We start from the raw sequence: 22470 nt of genomic DNA on the forward strand, positions 1-22470 counted from the left end.
TGCTTTTTTTGTTTCTGGTGTCTTTTCTCACCTTTTCAATAAGGAGTAAGTGAAGCATGACTTTTTATTACATCAAATCATACTGAACATGCTGGCAATGGCAGCTCTCGATGCTCTAAGAACTTCTTCAGGCATGTCTAAGGAATTTCTTTCTTTCTTTTTTAAAAAAATCAAATGTATTGCTTAACTTAAAGTTGTCCCCCTACCCCAGTTAAAACATGGAGACAATAATGGCTTGGTCCTTGTAGACAAAAGTGGTGTTGGATAAAATCGACCTGTGCCAGTTTTATTTACTTACCCGAAAGCAGGCAGTGTATTTGCTTGCCCGAACTTTGATCTGATTTTATACTCTCTGCCAGGTTGGTTGTTCACAAATGCCACCACAAACCCAATCTGCAAAAAACAGAGGGTTTTCCCCCCCTTTCTTTTGCAGAGCAAACCTCTAACCTTTTTGGTGCTGGATATCTGATTGGTTCCTTGCTGCTTCTGCTGTTTAAGCCAGGGGTGGGGATCCTGCGTCCCTCCAGCTGTTTGCTTGACTCCTAATCCCATCTGCCCCAGCCAGCATGACCAAAGGTGAGGCGTGATGGGAGTTGCAGTGCAACGGCATCTGGAGAGTCTACATCCCTCCACCACTTTAGGTAAAACACTGAAGCCAGCTCTCTCTGGCTGATTATTATTAAGCTTGGATGTTAGCGGCTAATTATTATTTTATTATTAAATTCATAAAACGCCCTTCATCCAAAGATCTCAGGGCAGTTCACAAGATAAAAATACAGGATAAAAGCACAAAATAAATACAGTAGTTAAAACAGAAACAACAAAACCGTAAAAAACAAAACAAAACACTTCCCACAAGCACATTTCAAAAGCTGTTGTTGTTTAGTCGTGTCCGACTCTTCATGACCCCATGGACCATAGCACACCAGGCACTCCTGTCTTCCACTGCCTCCCGCAGTTTGGTCAAACTCATGTTTGTAGCTTCGAGAACACTGTCCAACCATCTTGTCCTCTGTCGTCCCCTTCTCCTAGTGCCCTCTATCTTTCCCAACATCAGGGTCTTTTCCAAGGATTCTTCTCTTCTCATGAGGTGGCCAAAGTATTGGAGCCTCAGCTTCAGTCCATGGGACTCTCAAGAGTCTCCTCCAGCACCATAATTCAAAAGCATCAATTCTTCGGCGATCAGCCTTCTTTATGGTCCAGCTCTCACTTCCATACATCACTACTGGGAAAACCATAGCTTTAACTATACGGACCTTTGTAGGCAAGGTGATGTCTCTGCTTTTTAAGATGCTGTCTAGGTTTGTCTAGGTTTCAAAAGCTGTAGAGAATATTAATTGGCCACTGGGAGCAACCTCACTGAGATCCAAGCTGCCTACAGAGCTTGAGATAGGAGACACTGCACAGTAGCCATGTGGATCTCTGGGGGAGAAGAGGATTTTGGGTTACGGAATGAAATCTGGAGTACGGGGAGTGGTAGAGAAGGAATCTTGCTCTTTGGCTCTTGTGTTTTATGTAAAGCAAAACACAGAAATGGACGCCAAACCCAAATAGGCCTCTGCTCCAAAGCAGCAGTTTCCGAGCCAAGCATCTACTGAGGTTAGATGGGCTTTTAACCGGGGAAACTATTAGAGTCTTGATTAGGACTTCCCAGGCTTCCAAGACGTCCTTTCTTTGCTTGACATATTTATTGCAGCGCTGTGGTTTTAATAAGATGCTGAACGCCAGCATCCCGAGGACTTTTGTACGCAGGGAATATTCCTCCCTTGCACGTCCAGCTGTCCTTCCCTTGCGGAGCCGGTAGTGTGGGAAGCCGTAATGCAGACCTGCAAGCTGCTGACCCTGTTTCAAGAGAGGCAACGAGGCCAATTTTATAATAAACGGCATGGGATTATCTGTCATTCTGCGCCTGCTGCAGAGCAATATTTAATTGCATTCTGCACGTCTAAGCAGACTTCAAAGGAAGGTTTCACTTTTTAAAAAAAATCATTCCACCACACCCACTGGTGCTGTAATAACTTGCACACAGCTCCCAGTGAACTTGGCCTATTAAACTTGCTGGATTTGTTATCCCACCCCAGGGTTAGAATAAATATGCCTCCCATGCCTCTTAGATGCTCTCCGTTTCATAATCCACTTCCTAGAAAAGCATGACGCTTATTGCAGTGGTAGACCCGTTGACAAATCCCTTTTCCCTTCGGCGGCGGCTGGTATGTAGGGAGGTAATTTTCAAATTTTACACCAGTCCCAACTTTTCCTGCTTTATTTGCCCAGTCTTACTGTATTTTCATTGTGTTAGTGGGTGTTTGAATAATGTCTGTGATGTGGAATTAGTGGAGGCAAACAAGGAAACTCAGATTACAGCAGGTAGATCATTAACAACTTGTGTTTTCCTTATGACTTAAAACTTCCTTGTTCCGAGGGAAGCTGTTCTGTGGCATTCATTCCCATAGATCAGAGGTAGGCGACCTAAGGCCCCGGGGGGCTGGATCCAGCCCAATCGCCTTCTCAATCTGTCTGGCCCGCAGACGTCCGGGAATCAGTGTGTTTTTACATGAGTAGAATGTGTGGTTTTATTTAAAATGCATCTCTAGGTTATTTGTGGGGCCTGCCTGGTGTTTTTACATGAGCAGAATGTGTCCTTTTATTTAAAATGCATCTCTAGGTTATTTGTGGGGCATAGGAATTCGTTCATTCCCCTCCCTCCCTCAAAATATAGTCCGCCCCCTCCCAAGGTCTGAGGGGACGGTGGGCCACGGCTGAAAAAGGTTGCTGACCCCCGCCATACATGCTTGCTTCTCCAATAAGGAAGTGGATTTGGTGGACGCCAGCTGCTGGGAATTGGAGGGTGGGGAGAGTGCCATTGCTCTCATCTCCTGCTTGTTTGTGGGCTTCCCATAGGGGTGTCACGGTGGCCGCTTTGAGGATAGGATGATGGACTAGATGAGTGTTTCGCCTGATCAGTGGTTTTGGTAGTGGTAGAATGTGATTCATAGCTGTTTTAAGATGCTATCTTGTTCTGCCTGTCTTTGTTTATGGTTTTTTATTTTTTTGAGGCATGGGACATGTTATGTTTTGCAGCCCGCGTAAGGGAGAAAATATCTGTTGCGCTCAGCTGGCTGTTTTAATCACTGTTTGCACAGTAATTTGAGCCTCCGAGAGGCTGGGAGCCAAATTTGCCGGTCTCTCCCTCTTTATTCCGGCTGGGAATGCAGGTCACTGGGCAGCGGGTGGAATTTTTTTCGGCTGGGGTTTTTTTTTTTTTTGAGCCAGCACTTTTTGCTTTTCAGCGAAACAACAAAGGAACTCTCTCACCCGCTTAACAGGGTGGCTTTTCCCGTGGTCTTGCCAATAATGCCCCTTTGGGTCTCATTCCAATTCCTAACAGACTGTGAGACTCTCCAGGCAAGGACCAAACTGTTCCTGGGATCTGCTGCTTGAATGTTGCCCCTGTGGGGGGTGGGAGGAATTTTTAAACACATGGAAGACAAGTGTTATTGGGGAGAAGAGCCTTCCGTTATACACCTTCAGACGCCAGGCAATAAGTTCCTTTTTAACCAGGCCTTTGGTTGATTTGATTGGCGTCCTGTGCACTTTTAAAATGGTTGTGTTTTTTTAGGGTGGGGTTATTGGGTTGTTATTTTATTTTGATTATGTATTTTCTGGTTTTATATTTTGATTTTATTCTGTGAACCAAACTGAGATCTGCAGGTATAGGGCGGCAAATAAAATAAAGTAAAATAAAACAAAACTTTCACAACATCTGCTTTTTGAACTAAGTGGAATACAGTCAAACCTCAGTTCTCGAACGGCTCCGTTTTCAAACGTTTCGACTCCTGAAAGCCAAAAACCTGGAAGTAACTGCTCCAGTTTTTTTAACGATTTTTGGAAGCCAAACGTGCTACACGCCTTCTGTTTTGAGTTTCCCTATTGTATTGAGGCTTCTGCTTTCAGTTTTCGGTTGTTGAACGTTTCGGAAGTTGAACGGTCTTCTGGAACAGATTATGTTCGACAACCGAGGTTTGACTGTACTTAGTTATGTGATCTCCCCTCTCCCCTGCAGTCTGAAGTGATACAATCAAGGAACATTTTACCATACGTGAGCAGTATATACTGGCTCAGTATTGTCCACACTGACTGGCAGCAGCTCTCCAGTGTTTCGGGAAGGAGTCTTTTTCCAGGCCAGCTGGAGATGCCAGGGATTGAACTGGGGAACCTTTTCGTGAGAAGCAAAAGGTCTTCCTCTTATGGGAATGTTAGGGATGTGGATTAGGATATATTATTAGATAGATCCTATCCAAGCTTGTGTTAGCAAGCTTCCAATATTAGCAGAGTGACATTCCCCTTTTGTGCGCAGCAAAGCATGTGCGTTAGATTCGCTAGAATCTCTATAACAATATTACACTTTATAGTTCAATATTACACTTCCTGGCAAAGGTCCCCTTTGTCCCTCTTAAAAGAAATACACAACACAGTGTTTATAAAATAAGATAGAGTTTACTTACAGTTTCATCCTGAGTTACAGCATAATCTCAGAAAGGCAGGCTTGCTTAGAAAAGTTACAAGTATATATACATCTAGAGCAGGGGTCCCCAAACTACGGCCCCCGGGCCGGATGCGGCCCAATCGGCCTTCCAATCCGGCCCGCGACGACCCCCGCCGCCCGCTGCCGCCGCCCGCTCTCACGGCGCGCGGCGCAGCGGCGATCTGAAAAATCGGCAAAAAATCGCCGAAAATCCTTTGTGCGCATGCGTACGGGCCTCTCCCGACCCGGAAGAGGTCATTTCTGGTGCACTTCCGGGTCGGGGGAGGCCCATACGCATGCGCACAAGCGATTTTCGCCGATTTTTTTCCCGTGCGTGTGCGCATGCGCACGGGCGAGCACTCCCCCGCCCTCCGGCCCGCTGCGCGCGCACTCCCCTGCAGTCCGGCCCGCCGCTCCGTAAGTCTGGGGACCCCTGATCTAGAGACTACTTAGTAAAGTAAGACTCCATTTGGTCTCACTCTTGGCTGCAGGCCTAGAGTGAGAACCATGCTAACTAGAGATTCTCTGGAGATGTGTCCTCATCGAGGGAGGAAGTAGCTAAGAGAGAGAGTGATTGCAGGCTAGGGCTTTTGTCTAATCCAACTCATTTGCATGTCTGAGGGAACAGGAACTGACCTGTAGTCAGGTGTCCCTCCAGGTGAGTTCCTGTTAGTGGACACTCTAGGAACTGTTGTGACTTGTCTGCCCCAGTGTTCCATCCCACACCTCTGACTATGACTGTTCCAGTATATATCTACACCTATCTCTCTGTACTAGAGATGTAAAATTTCCGGAAATTTTGAAGCTTGGAAAAAACCCAGTTTTTTCAGAGAAAAAGGAAATTTTTTGAAAAAATTCTACATTAGCACTCCCCCCCCCCGATTGAAAGTCATTCTGTTAAGTTAGAAACATAACTATGGACAATTTTAATGGGCATAAAATCATCACAACTAGCATATTAAAAATATAGTGTATCCAATTATTACAAACAGAATTTACTTTTAAAATAATATTTATTTGTATTTGTAGCAAATGGAGCAACAATCTCCTGAACTGTTTACTAGTTTATGTGGAACAAAAAAGCACGCCACAAAACAATTTTTAAAAATCCAGAAGTAACAATTATTCATATTTCCTCTCCACAGTATTAAAAAAAACATTCTCATAAAAAGAACTGAAGAAGGAAGTGGGACTAAGTTTCGATGAATGGACAATAAATTTAATCAGAATCATTTTCTGAGCTGTAATGATCAGTATCGGTTTCAGTCTCTGCTTCTACTCTGTTGTGTCTGTCATTATCACAGTTATTATGGACTTCTAAAAACTGAAGGTTTGCTCGCATTGAAACAAGCTGTCTTTACATGACAGCTTATTTCTCGATTTAGTGAGAGTGTTTCCCATAGCTGCCAAGTCTTCCGCTGAAAAATGCGGGATCAGCAGCGGCGCGGCACCGGAAGTCGCTTCTACGCATGTCTGGACATACGTAGAAGCAACTTCCGTTGCCAGCGCTGCCCAATTTCCGGTTCTGCTCTGCCCGGTTTCCGATGCCCAGATATGGGCAGAGCGGCACCCGAAATGGAGCCTCCCTGGCAGGTCGGAAATCCGGGGAATTTCCGGGATTTTTTTTCTATTCGGGATAACAGCTGGAAACGGGTTAAAATCCGGGGGTTTCCCTCGAAAAACTGGAGACTTGGCAGCTATGGTGTTTCCAAACATAGACCAGATTCCTTCACATGCTGCAGAAGATGGAACAGAACCAATGCAATACCACACACGCATGCAAAAACAAAACTGAAACCTTTTTCTTTTCTGGTGACAACAGCACCTCCTAAAGGAAGAAATGTACAGTGGTACCTCTACTTATGAATAACTCTACTTACAAATGTTTCTACTTACGCATGGAGCTCCGTCCGCCATCTTGGATGCGGTTTAGATAGGATTTTTTCTACTTACGAATTTTTAGATAGGGTTGCTTCTACTTACGAATTTTTTCTCCCAATGCATTCCTATGGGATTCGACTTACAATTTTTTTCGACTTACGAATGTGCGTTCGGAAGGCATTAAATTCGTAAGTAGAGGTACCACTGTATCTTGTTCTTGCAGTGGAGAGATGAGTTTGTATCCTAGGACTTGCTTGTCCTCACAGAAATTAGAATAATCTGATACCATACATATTTTTTAAAATGATTTATAAAATATTTGAATCCCTTATCTTAAAATATTTTATTCATCATGTTAAAATAAAACATTCCATAATCTATTTTTTCATTTTTCATAAAACAAAAAAGGCTTCAAGAAAAAAACCGGAAAAAAACAGTTTTTCCCGAATTTTTCCATTCCCCCCCCCCAGGCCTTCACATCTCTATTCTGTACGTATGTGTGTACCACACCAAGCATGCCACATGGAATCCTGAGTGATTTGAACACCACAATATAAAAACAGCATTAAGCAATGCACCATTTAAATAGTCTTAATCAAAAGCAGTACAGCAGTGAGTGGAACCAAATGGAAAAAACCTGCCCAGCACAAATGCCAGTGTCAGCTCATAGTGTTCTGAAATGCCACTCGCTTCCCTGTGCTGGCACCCCTGAGTATTGCATGCATGCACAGCCGGATGGAAGCACAGCACACTCGTTCCCCGTTGCAGAAATGAACGGCCCTGGGATCTACGGATGAAGGGCACTATGCAAAATAAACAAATAAACCAGTAGCCTTATGCTGATCATGGGCTGCTTAGCTGGTGCTTCCTGGGGTGGGGGTGAGCTGTTACATTCAGGTCCCGCTTGCAGGCTTCCCATGGGCACCATGTGGGGCTTTGTGAGAGCAGAGTGCTGGACCAGAAGTGCTCTTGTTAAGAATTAAATGTGCTTTTCAACTAGAAGGATCCGAAACTATTTTTCCTACAGGCATAAATGGCTCTGCAGCGGCCCACCGAGCCCCTGCGCCCTTCATACCAAAAACAAAACTGCCGTTAGATGTTGAAAAGCCGTGCGCCCAAGAGAAAATAAGTGAGCTCTGTACAGTGCGGCTATCCCATGACAGAAAGCACTAACCCCAGAACTGCCTGGCAATTAATAGCACTGACAGCGGTGCAGGCTTTTTGAGTGCAGTGGACTCAAAATCTTCAACAGGCAATGTGCAAAAAAGGGTGTTCTCCCTCTCGACCCCCTACATGCACACTTAATGAATTTTGGAAGCAAACCAGCCGCGATCTGAATAAAGAGCAACAAAGCAACATGCTGTTTTTTAGCTGGCCACAGTTACGTTTCATTTCTGGTTTGCTGCCATCTGTTCTCTTGCTGTGGAGTTAGCACTTTCCTGCTGCTGGTTGAGTGTAAAAATCCAAATTAGTTTCCTCTGGGAGACCTAGCAAGTAGTTCTGAGGCTCTCTGGAAGTGGGAGGTTGGGGGGGGGATGACATTAGCGGTATAATGCAGGCAGGTCTAGTAATTTGGAGCCGGCTCCTTCTGTTGCTGCAGAAAGTGAATAACCTCATCTTTTTAGCTCTCGACTTCATAGAGGATTTCTATTTCCAGGATAAAGTGTGGGAAGGGAGAAACTGGTGCAAAATGAGAGCAATTTTGTCAGAATAACTGAAGCTAGAATAGAAGGCAAGTAGTTGCGGGAAGTGAGTCTGTAAAACAGCTCAGAGCTTGTTCAGTAACTGGCAAGTGGCTAGAAACAGCTCTTCTCTTTCTAAAGGCATCTTCAAATGCCCTGTTTCTGGAGACCTCTCCCTGATTTGCTTACAAAAAGCTTCTGCAGGGATTAGATCAGGGGTCAGCAAACTTTTTCTGCAGGGGGCCGGTCCACTGTCCCTCAGACCTTGTGGGGGGCTGGACTAAATTTTGACCCCCCCGACTCTCCCATCCCTTCTCCACAGCACCGGGCGAGCCCCGGTGGCTGCTTACCTGTGCCTTGCGAGCGGCAGCGGAGGGACAGTGAACGGTGCAAAAGGGCTGGCTCCAGAAAGGGGCTGCTCAAAATGGCGCTCAGCCAACTGCAGCTCAACAAAGCCCAGCCCCCTTCCTCCTCTAGGCAGGGCGGGGAGAAGCCAGGAGGAGGGAGGGAGGACACGCCGCCGTGGTGTGTGTGAGGGGGAGGTGGGAATGGCGCAGCCTGAACGAACAGAATCCCCACACCGATCCGCGCAGCGATTCCCAGGCCATCCACGGGCTGGATCCAGAAGGCAATTGGGCCAGATCTGGCCCCCGGGTCTTAGTTTGCCGACCCATGGGTTAGATAAAGGGTCAGAAAACTTTTTCAGCAGGGGGCCGGTCCACTGTCTCTCAGACCTTGTGGGGGGCAGACACAGACTATATTTGGGGGGGGGGATGAATGAATTGCTGTGCCCCACAAATAACCCAGAGATGCATTTTAAATAAAAGGGTACATTCTACCGTGTTTCTCATATTATAAGACACGTCTTATATTTATTTTTTTCCTGAAAAAAACACACCATGGCTTATTTTCAAGGGATGTCTTATTTTTTAATTAAGTATCGGTATCTGTACAGACCACAGACCTGCTCCCACCGGGTCTTCGCGCGTGGCAGGCAAAGGCTGCAGCCGGGTCCTGGGGCTGCGCGCGCGGCAGGCAAAGGCTGCAGCCGGGTCCCGGGGGTTAACGCGGCAGCAGCAACCCTTCTTTGCCACAGACCTGCTCCCACCACCCGGCACGGCTTATTTCTGAGGTATGCCTTATATTTTTCTACCTCAGGAAAATCCTGCCATGCCTTATTTTGTAGGGATGCCTTAAAATATGAGAAACACGGTACTCATGTAAAAACACGCTGATTCCCGGACCATCCACACTGCCGGAAATAATAATGATGATAATAATAATAATAATAATAATAATAATAATAATAATAATAATAATAATTTTTATTTATATCACTTCCTCCCTGGGCAAAGCCGGGCTCAGAGCGGCTAACATCATACAAGTAAGACAATGCATAAAAACAAGAGATCAATGAATTAAGATACACCCCACAATTACAGTAATTCAAACCAATTAAAATTAAAATTGGACAAGTGGCAATTGGGCCGGATCCGGCCCCCTGGCCTTAGTTTGCCTACCCATGGGTTAGATGATGCCCAGTCTTTCTTCAGCATTTGTTCTGATTTGTTGCAGGATGGTTAGGTGACAATGACCATTATTAATTCTGATTTGCTTGGGGCTTTGCTTACAGTCCTCCTGTTAACAATTCAGTCACCCCACACTTTTTAGTCCCTTTCCTCACAACTTTCCTAACTGAAAGAAGTCTTCCCTTGTTTCAAAGAGTTATGCTACGTCAAAAGATCGTTTAACCCATTTTAATTGTGCAAACCTAAATTTCCGGTATGTGTTTGAATCCCTTTTGGAAAAGAGTGACTGTCTGTGGGCCCCATAACACTGCCTTGCACCTCCTGTTTTCTCATTTAATGCTCAAAGGAGCAAAGTAGGTCGTAGCCAGTATAAAAGCCAGGGCCGTCTTGCCCATAGAGGGAAGTGGTGCTAGGCGCCAGGGCGCCAAGTTCTGGAGAGCGCCAGGGAAGAGGCGGAGGCTGGACACGGCGCCTCCTGGCATCAGCTCACTGCCCTCTCCCGCCTTGCTGAAGCAGCGCCATGCCTGGAGCCTCTGCCTCTTACCTGCCGGAGGAGCCGCCCTCCAGCCGCTGCCCACCTCCTCCAGCCCTGCAAAGCTGCTGGTAGTGCCATAAAAAGGTCCGCAACTTTGGGAAACAGGGTGGGGGTGCCGGAGGGGTCTTTGCACCACGGCGCCGGATATACTTAAGACGGCCCTGAGAAAAGCTTTTTAGAAATGAAATTAATAATGCTACTAATAATAGCAACAATAATAACAAATCTCATTGTAAAACAAAAAGGCACCTAGACATTCAGTTGTGGTGACTATAACCTAGGTTTAAGGTGCCACTTGCCGATTAGCTTCAATATCTGAGTTTCTAACACTGCTTGGAGGGGCGCTCCCTCCTTCTCTCTCTCTCTCTCCCTCCCTCCCTCCCTCTCTTTTTCTCTCCCTCTCTCTTCCTCTCTCTTTCTCTTTCTCTTTCTCTTTCTCTTTCTCTTGTAACCATATGTTTATTTAAAAGGCTTGCAGTCAAACTCATGAGCACATTTACCTGGAAGGAGGCCCCTCTGTGACACTTAGGAAGAGAAGCAGCTAATCAGCTAATTCAAAGAGGTGCAGCTTTGGGTGGTTGGTCTGCAGTAAGCGGTCTTGATTCAGTAAGGGTGGCATTTCCCCCTTTCCTATTTTTGATGGTGTCCCCTTTTGCCAGCCCCGGATTTGGTTGTTCCTCCCCAGATGAGCTTAAAAGAGAGAGAGAGGGAAGCACATTCCTGAGAATGTGAAATGCCAAACAAGGACCCCAGCTTCTTGAATGTGAAACGGTTTTTGTTTGGGGTCCAGGAAGTGTCGTGTGGCGTTGCCTTCCTTACGGGCTCCTACATCTTGGTCTATTAATAAGCTGCAGGTCTATACTTAGCCAGGCAGCAAGGGGTGGGTGTACCGCTGCTGCTGCCTGGCACTGCCTGGCGTTCCTGGCCTACGTCTGTGCAGCAGAGTGCGTTTGGTGGAATTGTGCCTGCAGCTTCACAGCCTGCCGTTGTGGGGAGTGAATGGAAAGGCGCACTGCATGCATTGCTGCATCCAGGGCACTTGAGGTATTAGATCGAATCGCACTGTTCGTTGTTCTCCTGGTATCGTTCTGTACAAATGTCACACATCAGATGCTTCAGCTGCCCAGGCAAGTTCAGAATCCGGAATAAAGGCTTCCGCACAAAATGTGTAGACGTAGCAGGATCGGGATGAGCTGTGCTCCTATAGAAGATGCAGGGCGGTTAGAATAAAGGACTTCTTCACACTGTGCGTTGGTAAACTGTGGAATTCTCTCCCACAAGAGGCAGTGATGGCCACCAACTTTGGATGGCTCCAAAAGACAAATGCATGGAGGATAAAGCAATTGTTGGGTAGGAGCCACAATGGCCGTGTTCCTCCACACTGTGGCAGGCAGTAAATGCCACCCCCCTGCAGCATACTGGGTACGCCCATGACGCCAGTGCAAGTAGATAAATAGGTACCGCTGCGGCGGGAAGGTAAACGGCGTTTCTGTGCGCTCTGGTTTCCATCATGGTGTCCTGTTGCACCAGAAGTGGTTTAGTCCTGCTGGCCACATGACCCGGAAAGCTGTCCGTAGACAAACGCCGGCTCCCTTGGCCTGAAAGTGATATGAGCGCCGCAACCCCATAGTCGGTTATCCAGGTGGTCCTTTTCCTTTTAACTCAAGGTTTGTTCTTGACTTGCTGCTTGGTTTTTTTTTTTTTTGTCTGTGTAAACAGCAAAGAGCCTCCCTCCCCTTTGAAACTTGAAGCATGGGAAGAAAACCTCACGTTTTCCTGAATTACTGGAAGGCTATTGTTCTAGGGCTGCCCCTATAGGGTCATGGGATAAGCTGGCAGGACTGAGAAGGGCTGTCGCTCGGTGGCAGAGTTCATGCTTTGCATGTGGACTGTCCCAAAGGCCATCTCGAGCATCTCCAGTCAGAAGGCTCTGATCACAGGTGACTGTCTCTGGGGAGGGGACCTCTACCTGAGACACTGAAGAGGTGTTTCTAGATGAACCGATTGCGTGCGTTGCATGAATAACGCTGAATTAGCCTAAATAATGGCAGCTTCCTAGCATTTGGGACATTTCTGTTGTGTGCAGTGATGTTGCTCATACACTGGGTGTATTATTATTATTATTATTATTATTATTATTATTATTATTATTAGTCCATCTGACTGGGTTGCCCCAGCCATACACTGCATATTTTGCAGTGGTGTTTTGTGTCTGTCCTTGAGCTTTCTGTGTCGAGAGGAGCTATAAATATCCAGGAGATGAGAGGTCTTGCCTACCATAGCTTTTGGAAATTCATTGCCCTCTCTTTCCACTTTGAGTTGTCATTCCCAACACCCTCCAGAGGGAAGAGGCCTGTGATGTTCTGGGCGGCGGTGCTTTTAATACATCTGGTTGATTGTGTCCTCTGGTAATTTTTATGATGTGTCCTTTTTATAAAGATGGAATGTTTGCTGCCTGCTAATTGCTTGCTGCCCTCTAACCTCCCCTTCCTTTCGCTTTTCAGAAATGCCCTTCAAAGGATTGTGCCGAACACCGAGGGTGCTGTGATGTCTGAAACTGCGCAGAGGGGCTTCTCCCTGAAGGTACTGCTCTCAGTTTGCCCCAGCGAGGTGCCTATGTGTAGCTCTATGTATTTGTTTTTGGCATTTTGGGGGTGGTGTGCAGAAAATCTCTTAAATCTCCTATTTATACAGTTTGGATGCAGTTTTTTGTTTTTTTTAAACGGGTGGGGAGGGGATCTTTCATTGTAGCAAGAGACTGCTTGGGAGCTTCCTTCTGTTTTGCACTTTACATGTTCCAGTCAAGAGGTATACCCAGATCTGGTATTTTTTTTATATTAATTGATTGATTGATTGAATTGATAAACCGGCCTTTACCTGGAGGTCTCAGGGTCGCTCACAGAACAAATTCAGCAACCCGATAAACCCCCCCCCCCCAACAACTCCACATTTTAAAAGGGCATAGGATGTCAATCAAATCAACCAAAGGCCTGGTTAAAAAGGAACATATTTGCATGGCGCCTAAAGGTGTATAATGAAGGTGCCAGACGAACTCCACTTGGGAGAGCATTCCACTGACGAGAAGAAGAAGAAGAAGAAGAAGAAGAAGAAGAAGAAGAAGAAGAAGAAGAAGAAGAAGAAGAAGAAGAAGAAGAGGAAGAGTTTGGATTTGATATCCCGCTTTATCACTACCCGAAGGAGTCTCAAAGCGGCTAACATTCTCCTTTTCCTTCCTCCCCCACAACAAACACTCTGTGAGGTGAGTGGGGCTGAGAGACTTCAGAGAAGTGTGACTAGTCCAAGGTCACCCAGCAGCTGCATGTGGAGGAGCGGAGACACGAACCCGGTTCCCCAGATTAGGAGTCTACCACTCTTAACCGCTACACCACACTGGGGAGCCATTGCAGAGAAGGCACCTTATCTACATCCTCGAGCCTTACCAACTAAAACTCATCCAACACAACAGAACTAGACTGTGCTCCAGACAAAAGGCCCTGTACAACCTGGAAAAGCTCTGCCGGGTGACATAATGAGGATGCAATGGAGGCAGCAAATTATGCCTTCTTTGCTGCCTTCATTGTCACTAGGTAGGCTCGATAATGAGCCCTTACCAGTGCTTGGTTGCATTCATTCAGATCTCTCCTCCACTTGCATTCAAGCTGTCTCCCAGCTCGTTTCCTCGCCCTAAGCTCTGGAGTATCCCATGGGGCCAAATAGGCTCCACGAAGTGGGAGAGGACGCTCAGGGGCAATCGTGGTAATAGCCTGAGCTATTTGTGAACATCCCACAAAATGCCCTTAAAACCCAGTTAAAAACAGTTAAAGCACTATGCAGCCTAGGACCCTCGTACTTATGGGACCGCCTCTCCTGGTATGCCCTGCAGAGGACCCTAAAGTCCACGAATAATAACAGCTTAAGAGTCCCGGGCCCTAAAGAAGCCAGATTATCCTCCACAAGGGCCAGGGCCTTTTCAGTGATGGCACCGACTTGGTGGAATGTTCTGTCCCATGAGACTAGGGCCCTGCGGGACTCGATCTCCTTCCGCAGGACCTGTAAGACAGAGTTATTCTGCCTGGCCTTCAATTTAGCCTGATACTCCATTCCTTTTTCCCCTTCCCTTTTTTTTAATGAAGAAACCCTTCTGGGTCCCCACATTAAAATTCTTCCCTGGTCTCCTTGCTGGCCTTAGCAGGACTAACTTGGCCAGTTAGCCCTGGCGATGCTATATTGATGTTGTATTTTATGCTGTTTTTAAGTTGTTTTTAAAGTTGTTTTTAAGGTCGTTTTTAATCAGTTTTATATTTGTTGTTAGCCGCCCTGAGCCCAGTTTCTAAACTGGGAAGGGCAGGTCATAAACAAAAATTTATTTATTTATTTAGTTATTTATATTAAAACACCAATTTAAAAGGATATAAAAATCAATTTAAAAGAAAAAGCCCTCTGCTGATCAGCAGCAGCAGCAGCGTTATAAAACCTGAGGCCCTGCCCTGGGCCCGGTGGAGAGAGGCAGGAGCAGGACCCTCAAGCTCTCATTTATTTATGACTTTTTTCTTCCAAGGAGCTGTCCAAGGTGATGTATGTGGTTCTCCTTCTCTCTTTCATCCTTACAACAACCCTGTGAGGTAGGTTAGACTAAGAGATGGTGACTGGCCCAAGTCACCCAGTGAGCTTCACGGCTGAGTACGGATTCGAACCCTGCCCTCCCAGGTCATGGCGCAACACTGAACCATTATGCCACACTGGCTTTCATGCAGAAGGTAGCTGGACACAGGCAAATATTACAAGATCAAAAAGGCAAATTCTTTCCAGAATGGAACAGTAAGATGCATGTCCCCAGTTTTAATTCAGGAGAAAATTGGACCTTGGCTGTCTGAAATCTGGGAAAACTTGTTATTTCGTCGTTTAGTCGTGTCTGACTCTTTGTGAGCCCATGGACCAAAGCATGCCAGGCACTCCTGTCTTCCACTGCCTCCTGCAGTTTGGTCAGACTGTACTCAGTGCAGTTGGGGAAACTACTCAGTGCTTATTGTCTGCATTGGGATCTTAATTAGTAGAACTTGGGAGAAGCTGAAACTCACACCCTCCCTTCTAAGTGTTGCACATCTACTACCACTGCTGCTAGGTGAGCGAAAAGAGACAGTCTTTGAGCCACCCATTCAAGCGGCTACATTTGGAGAGGTCACACGAGAAGCTTGTTGTGCAAGCTGTTGAGTCTGCCTTATGTTGGCGGGGTGAGTCCTGGGTAGATCTGAGAGCTGGTTGGCTGAGCATTGGAGTTGGTAATTAGCTCAGACTTCTATTAACCACTTCTGTAGTTGCCTGAGGTGAGCAAGACTCTCACCGAGGTGACCAGGCGGAGCTTTGTAAAACTGGAAGTGCACTGGGGTTTGTGGTGTTGGTGTCATGTTGCTGGACCTTCAATGTGCTACAAAGTTCTGTTGGCAGCTGGGCGAGTAAGTTTTGTGGATCTCTTTGCAAGGCTAGCTCAGTTTCTTAAGTTGCGTGATGGGAGTGTCTTGGCTCAGCCCTACTCAGATCCGTGACTCAGAAGTCGTACCCTAAAATCCCGGGTATGTAAGAGCTGTCTACAGATCCTCAGTCATGAGGAGAAGGCGTACTTGGTTCATACAGAACTGTGGGTCTTGTTTCTAGAGTTTTTGGAGTACAGTTCCCATCATCCCTTACCACTGGCCCTGCTAGCTAGAGATAATAGGAGTTGTAGTCCAAAAGCAGCTGGATACCCAGTTTTGGGAAACCCTGGTCTAGACTTTCTTGCTTCCAGCTCTGTGATTCTGTGAGCTGTTCCCAAAAGCAAGTGAGAGAGAGTATCTGGAAGATAAAGGATCCCTGAACAGTTAAGTCCGGTCAAAGACAACTGGGGTTGCAGCACTCATCTCTCTTCAGGTCGAGGGAGCCGGCGTTTGTCCACAGATAGCTTTCCGGGTCATGTGGCCAGCAGGACTAAACTGCTTCTGGCACAACGGGACACTGTGATGGAAGCCAGAGTGCATGGAAACGTTGTTTATCTTCCCACCGCAGCTGTACCTATTTATCTACTTGCACTAGTGTCCTTTCAAACTGCTAGGTTGGCAGGAGCTGGGACAGAGCAACGGGAGCTCACCTTGTTGCGGGGATTCAAACCGCTGACCTTTCCGATCGGCAAGCCCGAGAGGCTCAGTGGTTTAGACCACAGTGCTACCCACGTCCCTAAATCTGGAAAAGTAAACCTGGATTTAAATGGCAGGTAGACCTTGCGTCAACCAATATTCTGGCCCCTCTTCTTGGATCCATAAAGCTTTCTATGTTCTTGTCTTCTTGTCTACACGAATGACGCCAGCAATTTTTGTTTGCAGCTGTGCAGAATTACATAGTGCTCTCTCTTTCCCTGAGTCTCCCTCCCATGTCTTTCTCACTTGTGTTCACTCACACATACACACATAGAGTCTGGAGGATAGCCTAAAAGTAGACAGGATCCTACATGTTCCCCAGCTGGGCTTTACCTGGAGATGCTGATGTTTGAACTTGGGGCCTTCTATGTGCAAAGCTGGGCGTGCTCTGCCACGGAGCGACGGTCCCTCTGCACAGGAAGCATTTTAATTCCCCAGCCTGCCCCAGGTTGCTTTCTGTCTCGACAAGCCTTGCCCAAGAAAAGGCCTGCAGTTGGGTGTAAGGAGGGGGCTCTGGACCTGCCTGTGCCTCACTCAGGCAGGAGCCGGCTCTGCTGCCTGAAGCTGCCACGGTTCCAGAACACGGGGTTCTCCGCAGCCCCCATCATTCCCATGGTAACAGGCTGATGTCACATCTGGTGAAGGACGTGGTTTCAATGGCTGGATGACGCAGGGCTCACGCGTGGCTCAGGTGGAGGAGCAGATGGACTTTTTTGCTGGGCTGAGAGTCCCCTGAGAATGGCCTTAGGCAAGCAGGGCCGTTTCCTGCACTGAGGACTGAAATTGGGCTTGCAAAGAGGAAAAGGTGAATGTGTGAATCGGCTGCTTTTGCTTTCCTGCCTGTTGCTGACCGACCTTGTAGAGAGGACGGCATGGTGCAGGTAAACACTTTGAAAACAAGATGCTATTCAGTGCTGGGCATGGGTGGAGAGGAGAGGACATTTTCTTTGTCATCTCCCAAGTTTCTGTTGGCTTCCGGAAAAAAAACTTTCCAATGTCGTCTTGTTTTAATTCTGTTCCAATTGCCTCATTATTTCTCTGAGCCACTCTCTTCCCCGCCCTGCCTCCTCCATTCTCTCCCCCCCTCCCCTTTATACTTATTAGGAAAGGGAACTCTCCCCTGCCCTCTTTGCATGATGGTCACATTTTCCTATATCCTATGAGCAGATTCCAAGATTGCAGAGTGGGGTCCCCACCCATTTGATTTGGCGGCAACCTTTTGCTCCCATGAAAGCAGGGGCCGATTGTTCCGAATCCCTGTGTATATGTGCTTTGGCAAGGCTTGAAGGCACTTCCAATCATGGCTGCCCATTGTTGGCTTGCAGAAGTGGCTGCAAATGAAAAGGGTGCAGCCCCAGGGCAGTAAAGATTATGGGATTGTTCTCCTCCCCGCCCGCCTCCCTTGCCCTACTACTTGTTTCCATGACATACAACTTTCCCTTCAGCACTTCCCTGCTGGGACTTCAGTCCAAAGACCACTGCTTGGTGGACGGGAATCTTTGCATCTCTCTGTCCCCGCCTCCTCCCCAAATATTTTTTAGTTTGCTCTCTTTCTTTTGTGCCCACGTTGGGGATTTCACAGGTATTGCCCTTGGCCTCGTTCCCACGTTTTGGAAGTTTTTAATGCCAAGACAGCTTCTTGGTTTAAAAATAACAACAGATGTCAAACAATTGAAATAGCACACAGCTGGGTCCCATTTTCACACGGTGCATTGTTTAAACAAGGGGATTCACTCCTATGGGAGGTAGCGATGCAGCCACCAATTTGATTAGGGGACGCGGGTGGCGCTGTGGTCTAAACCACTGAGCTTAGGGCTTGCCGATCGGAAGGTCGGCGGTTCAAATCCCCGTGACAGGGTAAGCTCCTGTTGCTTGGTCCCAGCTCCTGCCAACCTAGCAGTTCAAAAGCACATCAAAGTGCAAGTAGATAAATAGGTACCGCTTTGGCGGGAAGGTAAACAGCGTTTCCGTGTGCTGCCCTGGTTTCGCCAGAAGCAGCTTAGTCATGCTGGCCACATGACCCGGAAGCTGCCTGCGGACAAACGCTGGCTCCCTTGGCCTATAGAGTGAGATGAGAGCCGCAACCCCAGAGTCGGACACGACTGGACCTGATGGTCAGGGGGCCCTTTACCTTTTTAAATTGGTAGAGCATAAGACTCTTAATCTCAGGGTTGTGGGTTCAAGTCCCATGTTGGGCAAAAGGGTTCCTGCACTTCAGGGGGTTGGACTAGATGATCCTCATGGGCCCTTACAACTCTACAATTCTATAATTTCTATGATTCTAAGGGCTGCTAGATGCCATGGCTATGCACTGTCAGAGGCAGTAAATGCCTCCAAATACCAGTTGCTTGAAACTACAGGATGGGAGATCAGAACATCTCCCATCCTGCAGTTTCAAGCAACTGGTGCTCAGGTCCTTTTTGTGGGACGGGCCACTGTGAGAACAGGTTGCTGAAGTAGACAGACCTTTGGCCTGATCCTGCAAAGTTCTTATGTTAAATTCATTGGAGTTCCTGAACTCAGAACATGTACTCTACCATTGAGTATGTGGCCCTTCTTCTCTAAGAGCCTGCTTAAAATCTCTAGAGCTGGATGGGCAGCTGAACAATATCCCTGGCATTTGAGCTTCCCTTTTTCGTGATGCAAAACCTTTATCTTAGAGCAAAGTCTAACCAGTCCTAGCTGGATCGAGCAGTCTACTTGTTTTCTGGGATTCCTTTAAATGAAATGTACTTCATCTAAAAAGGAAAAGGAAAGGAGAATCTGAGTCATGATTTGTGAACATGGCGCTACACAGTGAGTGACCTTTGCAGTGCTGTCAACAAAAACTATGGAATTATTAAGAAGAAGGGCTGCAGGTTGAGCAGTAGATCACCTGTGAGATTGCAGAGAGTTTGCAGGATGTTTACCTTGAGGTTTGTGTGTTATTCCTCCTTTCTTCCTTGTTCCTGGTCTGGTGCCATGAACCAATATTCTAGTGGTTTGATTCTCTGCGTTTTGGGATGGGACATCGTGTTACAGTATAACAAATCTTTTAAACCCCAGACTTTAAAGGCAGTTATTTCCAGACTTAACACGAGGCCTTTTCATACTGTGAAACGCAGTTTGTGCTGTACTCTGTGTGTATGTGTATGTGAGATTACTTCATTTCAGGGGGTTGGACTAGATGACCAACAAGGCCTTTGACAAGGTGCCCCATGATATTCTTGTAAAGAAGCTGGTAAAATGTGGGCTAGACAATGCTACCATTCAGTGGATTTGTAACTGGCTTACTGACCGAACCCAAAGGGTGCTCATCAATGGCTCCTCCTCATCCTGGAGAGTAGTGACTAGTGGGGTGCCACAGGGTTCTGTCTTGGGCCCAGTCTTGTTCAACATCTTTATCAATGACTTGGATGATGGGCTTGAGGGCATCCTGAGCAAGTTTGCAGATGACACCAAATTGGGAGGGGTGGCTAACACCCCAGAGGACAGGATCACACTTCAGAATGACCTTAACAGATTAGACAACTGGGCCAAAGCAAACAAGATGAATTTTAACAAGGAGAAATGTAAAGTACTACACTTGGGCAAAAAAAAAATGAAAGGCACAAATACAGGATGGGAGACACCTGGCTTGAGAGCAGTACATGTGAAAAGGATCTAGGAGTCTTGGTAGACCACAAACTTGACATGAGTCAGCAGTGTGATGCAGCAGCTAAAAAAGCCAATGCAATTCTGGGCTGCATCAATAGGAGTATAGCATCTAGATGAAGGGAAGTAATAGTACCACTGTATTCTGCTCTGGTCAGACCTCACCTGGAGTACTGTGTCCAGTTCTGGGCACCACAGTTCAAGAAGGATACTGATAAGCTGGAACGTGTCCAGAAGAGGGCAACCAAAATGGTCAAAGGCCTGGAAACGATGCCTTATGAGGAACGGCTTAGGGAGCTGGGTATGTTTAGCCTGGAGAAGAGAAGGTTAAGGGGTGATATGATAACCATGTTCAAATATATAAAAGGATGTCATATAGAGGAGGGAGAAAGGTTGTTTTCTGCTGCTCCAGAGAAGCGGACACGGAGCAACGGATTCAAACTACAAGAAAGAAAATTCCACCTAAACATTAGGAAGAACTTCCTGACAGTAAGAGCTGTTCGGCAGTGGAATTTGCTGCCAAGGAGTGTGGTGGAGTCTCCTTTGGAGGTCTTTAAGCAGAGGCTTGACAGCCATCTGTCAGGAATGCTTTGATGGTGTTTCCTGCTTGGCAGGGGGTTGGACTGGATGGCCCTTGTGGTCTCTTCCAACTCTATGATTCTATGATTCTATGACTCTTGGAGTCCCTTCCTAATTCTGTGCTTCTACGGCTAAATGTATTCTGAGGCAGAGTAAAGTCCACTTTGCTCCTTCCCCAGGTCCTGCAGATGCTGTACTACTTAGAGCTAAGCCGTGGCTTGACGTAGCACTGTTTCCAAAGCTGGGATCACGGTCTGTCTCCAGCTCCAGCTTGTAGTTTGTTTGGACTGGAGCAGGAGAAACCATAGCCCTGGGTTTGCACGCAGTGCTAAGCCAAACCATGGCTTAACTGAGGGTAGCCAAGCAGCAGCAGAATCAAGAGAGGGTCAAAGCAGCCAGGATTTTTTCCTTTTGAGTACCAGCCTGCTCACTCATTCACACTTAGCCATGGTTTGGCTTAGTGTTCCGTGTGAAGCAGGTCATTGTATGAAACTGATTTAGTGATTTTTTACCGTGTTTTAAGAACCTTGCTTATACACCACTTTTGAACATGGGTGTTAAATCAGTGTCCAGTCTGGTGTTAGACTACAACTCCCATCAGACCCAGGGAGTGTGGTCATTAATCAAGGATGATGTCAGTTGTAGTCTGGCAGCACATTGGCTACTGCACTATACTAGAGTAAGTCTGTTTCTCACACACAAACACACACTGAATCTTTCCTGGGATCTACAGCTAGTTCTTGGTTTCTCTGCAGTTAAAAGGAAACAGTTCTTTAAAAAGTGGAGTGCATGTGTCTTGTCGTTTAAAGAAAACAATCCTGAACGGGGCAATTTTTTGTAGCCATTAGTTTCCCAGGTCTGTGTGTGTGTGTGTGTGTGTGTGTGTGTGTGTGTGTGTGTGTGTGTTTTTGCAGTGCAACTTCTCTCACAGCCATGGGCTTTTTGCTGGTGGTCCAGCACATCGTTTCATTCCTCTGTGGACCCTCTCCCTCCATTCTTTAGGGTGTGAGGCTCTTCCAGCAATTTTCCAGATACTTGTCAGTGTCTGGGAGGGTGTGTGTTTTAGTAGCAGTGATGAAAACAGCAACCCCCAGCTGGAAAACCGTCAGCTCTCCAGTATCAGTGCTGTAAAACAATGCTGGGTTCACCCAGAGTGGAAAAGGCAAGCTGCTTGGATTCTCTCTCTCTCTCTCTCTCTCTCTCTCTCTCTCTCTCTCTCTCTCTCTCTCTCTCTCTCTCTCTCTCTCCTTGGAAGAAGTAGTGATTTGCCCAAAGTCTTGCAGAATGTTTATTAGGGGCAGTGAAGAAACTTGGAGACTTCTCTTTGGCGGTGGTGCCTCTTCCTCTCTCTCCAGCTAAGAGGCTTGGCCAGTCCCAGCTGGGAATCACAGAATTGTAGATTTGGGAGGGGCCCTGAGGAATTTGCAGCTGTCCCATACAGGGATCAAACCTGCAGCCTTGCTGTTAGCAGCACCATGCTCCAACCAACTGAGCCAGGCATCCCCAAACCTCGGGATTACGATTCCTACCACCCCTGGTCCTGTTAGCTAGGGATCATGGGAGTTGTAGGCCAAAACATCTGGAGGGCCGCAGTTTGGGGATGCCTGATGAGCTATCCGGAATCTCCCACAGCTGTGGGAAACATGCGCCCCTCCGGGTGCTAAAGCAAAATAAAAAAAAATCCTTCCAGTAGCACCTTAGAGACCAACTAAGACACACCTCCGGGAGCTGTCAAACTCCCACTACCCCAGCCAGCATGCCATCAAACTCCCACCTGCAAGCCATCCTGTGTAAAGTAATTTACATGGCAGTGTGATGTGCAAACCAGCCATAAGGTTTTCAGAATTCATACAAGAGTCCGAGGCCATAGGAAGATGGCAAGCTGCCTCACATTGAGTCTAGCCATTGGTCCATCGTACCTACGGGACCGCCTCTCCCG

The 22470-nt window shown here is 46.9% G+C and overlaps 1 protein-coding gene across 5 annotated transcripts in view; it reads left to right on the forward strand.

Annotated features, from left to right (window-relative positions):
• The window catches only part of FBXO34 (F-box protein 34), a 54035-nt gene that overhangs the window by 16130 nt on the left and 15435 nt on the right, over positions 1-22470 (forward strand). For 3 of the 5 annotated variants that reach the window (XM_035102738.2, XM_035102659.2, XM_060270965.1), the window contains one exon: positions 12657-12735. The gene's annotated coding sequence lies outside the window, so the exon portion shown is untranslated. Of the gene's footprint in view, positions 1-8851; positions 9871-12656; positions 12763-22470 lie in introns of those variants that run through there. The other 2 variants (XM_035102871.2, XM_060270972.1) reach the window with 2 other exon arrangements.

Source organism: Zootoca vivipara, chromosome 1 (assembly GCF_963506605.1).
Source record: "Zootoca vivipara chromosome 1, rZooViv1.1, whole genome shotgun sequence".
NCBI lineage: Eukaryota > Metazoa > Chordata > Lepidosauria > Squamata > Lacertidae > Zootoca > Zootoca vivipara.